The following is an 8,150-nucleotide window of genomic DNA, read 5'->3' as shown; positions in this document are numbered from 1 at the left end:
TTTTTACCTTGTAAGTTTCTTTTAAGATTTCTCCCTATAGTATTTTACTTTGGTGTTAGCAAATGGATCAAAAGGTGTTATTGTATCTATATCCTAGAGAAAGCATCTGCACAATTAGATGCTGTATCTATAGCTCTAACTAAACAATTTCTACATTAAAAGAATGCTCAGCAATACTAGAATTTGCCAATGCTGGTTCTGCTTTTGTTTGTGGGTATGTGGGAAGCACAATCCTGAGTTTACTTGCCTTTAGAGTCACATGCCTATATTTGACCAATTAAAGTGGAGCACAAGACACTTGTGTCCTTTCTGCACTGAGGTGGGAGAAAGCCCAGCTTGAGTCCTTAGTCTCATTCTTCCTTTCCTTCTGAATCAGAGGAGCTACAGATGGTGGAGTCTCTGTCATGTGTTCCTCAGTGTCCATGTGGGACAAAATAACACTCCCTGCCCCAAGCTGGTCATGTAGCATGAGTGAGAAATAAACTAATAGCATTACATCACTGAAATTTCAGGGTTCATTTGTTATTACAGCTCAAGTTACTCTATCCCAAGTAATGTGAAAAGTCTAAAGGTAACATATTTTTAAAAAACAATAAGAAAGTTCATCACCAAATTACTTTGCAGCAATTGTGACAACTTGGTCCTGCTAATCAATAAGGAAAGCTTAGAAAATAGTGAAAATTCATTCTAATACACAATGAAACCATTTTCATACACAAATTGTGTGTCCAAAATCCTTTACAGTTAATGGATTTCCATAATTGTTAATAAGTGGCCTGCCTTGTTGAAGTCAAATTAATAATTATAGTTTATTCATTCCTTTGACAAATATATATGAAGTGTATACTATGTATCATGTATACCATCAAATGGTAGTAAATACCCAACAACAAGATGAATATGTGGACCTTTATAGTGTGGTTAAAGGTGAAAATGCAGAGAAAAAGGGTAAGGAGTGTTGGATTGAGTGGCAGTTTGATATTATTTATGAATTCCAAAAATAGATATTAGATTGTGTTTATAAACTGGTCTGTTCCTCTGGGCATATTAGATTGTATTAGATTCAGAGATTTTACTTTTACTGGGTTAAATTAATATTGGGGCTTTGATTCAGCCATTCAGTAGGACTCACAGAGAAAATGACAGACATTGCTGAGGAGAGAGTTTGAGTTTTGATGCTGGAGCCCCAGGAAGTAAATACACAGAGAAGCAGATATGTGAGGAAAGAGAGAAGACTCCATTAGATGCAGTAGAGGCCCCAGGAAGAGAATGATCCTGATAGTCTACAGCTTACCTCGTGAAGAGAATTGAGCAGCTGAGCCCTGAAAGAGGCAAGCCCTGAGCCCAGAAAGAGATGAGCCCTGGGAGAGAGACAAGCCTTATACCAGTCTACAGCTGAGAACAGAAGGATCTGGGACCATGGAGCCTTAAGAGGAGAAAGAAGACTGATTCTTCACAGAGAATGGCAGCCATCTTGCTCCAACACGTGGCAACAGACTTTGGTGAGGAAAGTACCTTATGCTTTATGGCCTTGTGACGGTAAGCTTCTGCTTCCAATAAATACCCTTTATATATGCCAATAGATTTCTGGTACTTTGCATCAGCACCCCTTTGGCTGACTAATACAGATGGGGATACAATTTTAAAACAGCCTGCAAGAAATTACTCACTGAGAAGGTAAAAGAGTGAGGTATGATGATATCTGAAGATAAAGCGATCCAGGCAGAAGGAACAGAAAGTGCAAATAGGCTGAGGCCAGAGGCTTGACTGGTATGTTAGAAGAATAGTCAGGAGGACAGTGTGGCTGAAGAGGAGCAAGTAAGTGGGGAGAAGTAGGAGATGGACATGGAAGATGGAGCAAATTGTATAGGGATGTGTAGAACTGTTGTAAGACTGATTTCATCAAGTCTGAGTATGGAAGGTTATAACAGAAGAGTGACATGGCCTGAATGAACTGAGAATAATCCAAAGAGGAGCAAAGCAAGTGTGGAAGCAGGGATACTAGTCAGGAATCCATCATATTAATTCAGCAGAGAAATGATGGTGTTTGGACCAGGAGGTGGTAATGATGAGTGTGAGAAGTGGTGAGATGCAGATGGTGTTACTGGTGCATAGGATGCAGAGTGTGAGAGTCACAGAGGACTCTAAGACAGGGGTTCTTAACCTTTTCTTGTTCCATGAACCCCTTCGCCAGTCAAGTGAATACCACAGACCCCTTCTCAGAATGTAGCAGCAGATAGTTTAATGACACTCAACATCATGGGTCAGACAAAATAAAGATAATAAGTTGATTTTTTTCCCAATTCAAGCTCAAGGGCCCCCTGAAGTCTTTCCATGGACTCCCTGGGGGTCCAATGACCCCTGGTTAAGAACCCCTGCTCTAAGAGTTTGGTTCTGAGTAAGCATTTGTTGAGCACCTTACAGTCACCCCATCAATATGTCAGGAGAGGTACCATTAAACATACAGATAGAGAAATGAGAACCTAGAGAGTGAGATGGGCATTTGGGATCCAAGATCACAAATTTAGCAGATCCAGAGCTTAGAACGCTCATGCATCTGACTCCAGAATCTTGTTTCCAATGACTTCTTGTGAGCCTTCTCCTCATGGAGAGCATTTGAAACTGAATGAAGAGTGAGAAATCGAGCAGATCATAGAAACTAAGAAAAGTCTTCATCCAATGTCTCTATTCTGTTTCAAAGGGCATATGTCACTGTTGTGAATGGACTCATGTCCCCTACAAAGACATGTTCAAGACCTAACCCCTGTTCTGTGCGTGTGAACTCATATTTGTAAATAGGATCTTCGAAGAACCTACTCAGAAGAGGCCAAACTGAATTAGGGTAGGTTTTAATTCAATATGACTGGAGTCCTTGTAAGTGGAGGAAATTGGGCACAGTAGCAGAAGTAACAAACAGATTTAAGGAAACAGATGGCCAAGTGGCAGAGATAGAGGTTGAGTTATTGACTGTCAAAAAGCCATCTCTAGATGCTCCAGACTTCAGAAAAAGCCTAGCCTTGTTAACACCTTGATTTTGGATTTCTAGCTCCAAAACCAGGAAAGAGTAAATTCCAGTTGCTTAAGCCAACCTGTCTGTAGTATTTGTTATAACATTCCTAGCAAACCAAGACAGTCATCCAAGTCTTGGGTTCAGAACTACAATCAAGTTCTGGCTTCAGAACTACAGAGGATTGAAAGGAGTATTTCCTTTTGCAATCTGCAAAAGAGAAAGGGGTCCCCTCCAACCTTTTTGTTTGTACATCCACTTAACATCTACCACTGTTGCAGGCTTTAGCGTGAGGGCACAAAATATTGGAGTCCTTGCTGGGACTGCTATTGGGGAAGAATATTTTGTCATGTAACCCTGGACATTGGTCACTCCAAAGAGTTCTCAGTAGGGGCCAGTCTGTTTTCTCACCACCTTGAAAGAAGACAGCAGCAGCTTCAACTTGTCCCACACACCTATCTAAGTCCTGAGATGTCTATACATTCACACACTGAGCTACAAGGGGCTCAGTGAAGACCACTGGTATATGGGAGAGAACCATTATGCTCTTCTTAGAAGTCGTTCTGTGTTTGGTTAAAATATCTACCTTACATCCTTATTTGATGTTTTCTTTGGAAATAGGAAGGCACCATATTCTTTCTTCTAGGATAGAAGAGGTTTCCCTGAAGAGTCTAATGTCAGCTTTTTTTCCCTCTCAAAGTGTGGTTGATGCCTATGGCATCAGGATCACCTGAGATGCTTGTCTAAAGTGAAGATTTCAGAACTCGACCCCAGTACACTAAATGAAAATATCTGAGGTGCAGGCTGAAAAATTTACATTTGGAACATGTTCCCCAGATTATTTTTATCTGTACTGTATTTGAGTTGTTTACCAAACAGGATTAAGAGCCCAGTTATAGTCTTAAGTTAACATCACCATTCCAGACATGACCTTGGACATGTCATTTTTATCTCTTTAAGCCTCTGTTTGCTCAGCATAAAATGAGATACTCACTGAGTCCCTGTCTACCTCTAATATCTCATGAATATGCATGTCCAGCTCTGGTTTGCTGATGGACTATCTTACCATTACACCTTGTTTACTCCAGACTGCAGTGTCAGTCTCAGACTATGGCCTGGGCTTCCCAAACTTGGATAAGAAACAGCGATGGATGGTCCCCAGGGTTTAGAAGTTCATTTTGCCTCGGACAGTAATTCTCTGTTGGAGGACCCTCGGCCACATACAGAGTCCACAGTGGAGGAGGCGACGTTGTTGACCAGGGAGTGAGTGTACAGTGCTATTCTGCCGAAGGCTCTAGTAGTTGGAGCTGACCTTTTCAGAATACTCTTCCTTTCCCTTTAGCCTAAGCAAATCCTTCCATCCTGCTCCACCCAGCTTAGGGCTAGTCTTCCTTCCTGACCACACCCAGCTCACCCTGTTCTGCCTGTCTCTGACTTTCTCTGCACTTGCCATCATAACTTGCCCAGTCTTCTATTCTGTCTTGCCTTTTGCATTGCCAATTGGTTCAGGTTCATGAGGCATATGGAGAGAGGGTAGCCATCAGGGCCAGCAGATCAGGGTTTGAACCCCATCTCTACAGTGGAGGGTCTGCCTTTCAGGGTCTCAGCATATAGGGTAGGACAGGGCAAGTATGAGGTAAGATGACAGATGGAAGCTCCTGGCTTATAACGGGAAACCTTCCAATTCTGCAAAACATCCTGAGCTTAAATTTTATTTCATGGAATCCTTCTTTCCTTTTCCTAGAAGGCTTGGAAGCAATGGGAATTTCCTGAATTCTTATTGTCTGCCAGGCAGTGTGCTTAAGTTCTTTTATGGATTAATTCATTTAGCCATCATAGCTACCCTGCCAGGTAGCTCCTGCTATTGTCCCCATTTTCTAGATAAGAGAAATGGAGATTAGAGAGATTAAGTAATAGGCCAAAGGTCATGTAGTCATATATGATGGGGTCAGGAGCCTAACCCAGGTCTCAGACCAGGATGCAGTTAACTGTGCTAGCAGATGGTGAGGTTCCAGAAGGTTCCATGTGCCAGCATGGATGCCCTGGGGCACATCAACCAAGTTCTTCATCTTCCTAATCTCACAACTACCCTACAAATGCCCCCAAACTACCTCTCACCCAAATTATTTTCTTCTTAAGTAAAATATAATAATAATAATGACAAGATAATAATAATTTTGAAGTTTTCTCTCCTTTTGTTTTGTGACAGATAACAAAAGAGAGAAGAATATGAAAATATTTTAATTTTATCAGCAAAATAGAAGTGTATGTTGATAATGTATATTTAAAGTTACATAAATATTATGCAAAATATGTGTAATTCTCAGCATTGTTGAAAGAAGATAAACAACATGAATAATGTTCTTTCTTGGCCATAGATTTTTTTTTTAGCTAAGTATGTAATTATAACATGTTAGATACTGACCACTTAGATAACAACTAATATCTTGGATTTTGTTCTCAAGGAAAATGGTATTACATTAGTTACATTTAAAATTAACACTTCTATACCTGTTAATAATTCTTAAAGTGTTTTCCTACAGTGATCATGCAGTTATTGGTTTGTGATCTACAAAAAGATTCGTAAATTTCAAATTACTAAAACATAGGCCATCTTATGAGATAGTCATTGAAAAATTACATCAAAAGCATTCAGAAAAAAAAGTTATCTTGCCATATTTTACAATTGAAGTATGAGACTGGAAATTTGAAAAATAGAAGAACATTTCATAGTTAATCTTTTATGTGCATTTCCAAAACATTTTAACTCTCTGCTATGTGTCAGTGCTATTACAAAATTTGAAGACAAGTCATAGTGCCTTCAAGACTCAAACTCACTGGTAAGTAAAAGATATATCTATATGAGCTTTGAAATCCATTCTTTTGAAAATATTTAACCACATTTTAAGTTTTAAGATTTCTTAATTTAGGGCTATAAGTTATTAATCTTTTGAAAAATCGTTCTTCCAAGGAAACACACTTTATTCAACATTAAGTAATACATGCATTCTCAAACCTAGTTTTTTTCAAAAAGAAGTAACATTTGTGGTGTCATGAATTGCCCTTAATAAAATTCACAGTTTGTACAGATCACACAAGAACTTCATTTATGCATGACAATGTTGTGGGAATGCACAGCATTGGCAATGACAGAAAGGGGATGCACCTGTCAGTCTGCCCTTGTCAATGTCTTTAATTTTATTTCTTGCACCAGATTATCTACCAATCATCTTCACGAGCCCATTCAGAAATAATCCAAAATATTTCCTAATCCTGATATTTTTGTAATAAGTATATGCAATGAGACATGAAATAGCTCATAACAACCTTTGAGAAGGAATTTAAAAGCCGCACATGAATTTTACTTTCATTATCATCGTTAACAATGAAGCAACAATTTCAAGGCCATGATCAGGATACCAGTTAGCTTATCATCTCAAATGCACATCATTTTTATATTTTATATTTTAGTGTTTTGAATCAATTGATTCTCCAATATAAAATAGTGGTAAAAGACTCTGGATTTGAATTCTGACGGATCAAGCCTCTGTTCCCTATATTTAAGGTGAAGTGTGTATAATAAAGGTATGTACTTCATAAAGACATTGAGGGGATTAGATGAAATACTATACAGCAGCATGCTCACCATAGTCAGTGTGCAGTAAATAGCGGCCGATTCTAGGTTGTTGTTTTTGTTTTTTCCAACATTTCAGGGCATTCCTGTGAGCTCGCTGCAGCACCACAGGGTACCGATTTTAGCTTAAGGTTGACAGTAATATGTTTTATTTTTTTTTATTGACTTTGTAATAATATTACATTAAAAATATATATATATGTGAGGTCCCATTCAACCCCACCCCCCCACCCCCCCTTTCCCCCCCCAACAACACTCGTTCCCATCATCATGACACATCCATTGGATTTGGTAAGTACATCTTTGGGCGCCTCTGCACCTCATAGACAATGGTCCACAGTAATATGTTTTAGACTGGAATGGTGCAGCCACAGAAAACGACTGATCTAATTCAATAACCCTTTCCACAGATGACCCAGCTGAGGCCTTCAACATTTAGCCCTAATACTGACTAATTTGAATCTGAACTAAGAATTTAGGCCTTAAAAGTCAAGTCTCTTTTCCAAATATTTTAAAGCATCCAATAATGAATAGTTATTTTAATCAAAATTTTTATACCATATTTTCCTTAAAACTCATTGAAAACATGTATTGCTTCTCGACTTTAAAAGTCCTATAATTTTTCACTGAAAGTTAACCTGATTAAAATTTCTGCTTATTCACCTGCTTTTCTTGTCCTAATAATTCATTAGCTCTGTGGTCATCCAGATCCTGATGAGTAATTTGAAAAATATCTGGTGGGAAAAGAGAGCCAGACAGTACATTTAAAATAGTACTGGTTCAACAAAACTTGTTAGTTCTGCCACAAACAAGTAGCAAGAGTTTGGCAAATGTCTTCAACTTTGTCGGCCTCAATCTAGTCATCTATAAAACAGGTCATTGAAGTTCTATGATGTGTGAAGAGCTATTAAATTCAAGCAGTCATCCAACTCTGAATCGATTTTTGTTTTCCCTCAAAGACTGCATCACAACTCAGTTTCTTATTTTTTTAATATACTTTTTAATTTAAAAAAAAGATACTTAGATTACATAAATGTTACATAAAAAATATAGGGGTGCTTGCTTCAGCAGCACATATACTAAAATTGGAACGATACAGAGATTAGCATGGTCCCTGCGCAAGGATGACATGCAAATTTGTGAAGTGTTCTGTATTTTTCAAAAGTTAACTCAAAATGGATCAAAAAACTAAAAGTAAAAGCAAGAACCATAAAACTTCTAGAAGAAATTATTGGAAAATATCTTCAAGACCTGGTGGTAGGCGGTGGATTCTTAAAGGAGATAAGAGAAGGACTGAGTGGACTGTTGATGTTTAATGTATGTAGAAGTTTTAATTAGCTTTACTGTAAAACTGTGGAAATATATAGAGTGGATGGTAACACACAGTGAGTAACAGCTAGTTTATAAATGGGGATGTGACTGAAAATGGTAGTCTAGTTATGAAAATGCCAATTGGTAGAATGCTTGAGAATAATCTAGGAAGTGGATAGCACAGTAAACCAAGAGGTG

The 8,150-nt window shown here is 38.3% G+C and overlaps 1 non-coding gene across 1 annotated transcript; it reads left to right on the top strand.

Annotated features, from left to right (window-relative positions):
* Positions 1–7,696: 7,696 nt before the first annotated feature.
* On the top strand, positions 7,697–7,800 carry LOC111762454 (U6 spliceosomal RNA). The gene has a single exon (XR_002795561.1). It is a non-coding gene; the product is annotated as a U6 spliceosomal RNA (small nuclear RNA).
* The last annotated feature ends 350 nt before the right edge of the window (positions 7,801–8,150 follow it).

Source organism: Dasypus novemcinctus, chromosome 16 (genome assembly GCF_030445035.2).
Source record: "Dasypus novemcinctus isolate mDasNov1 chromosome 16, mDasNov1.1.hap2, whole genome shotgun sequence".
NCBI classification, from domain to species: Eukaryota; Metazoa; Chordata; class Mammalia; order Cingulata; family Dasypodidae; genus Dasypus; species Dasypus novemcinctus.
Note: the sequence above shows the minus strand (reverse complement) of the source record. Positions and strands in the feature narration are given on the sequence as shown.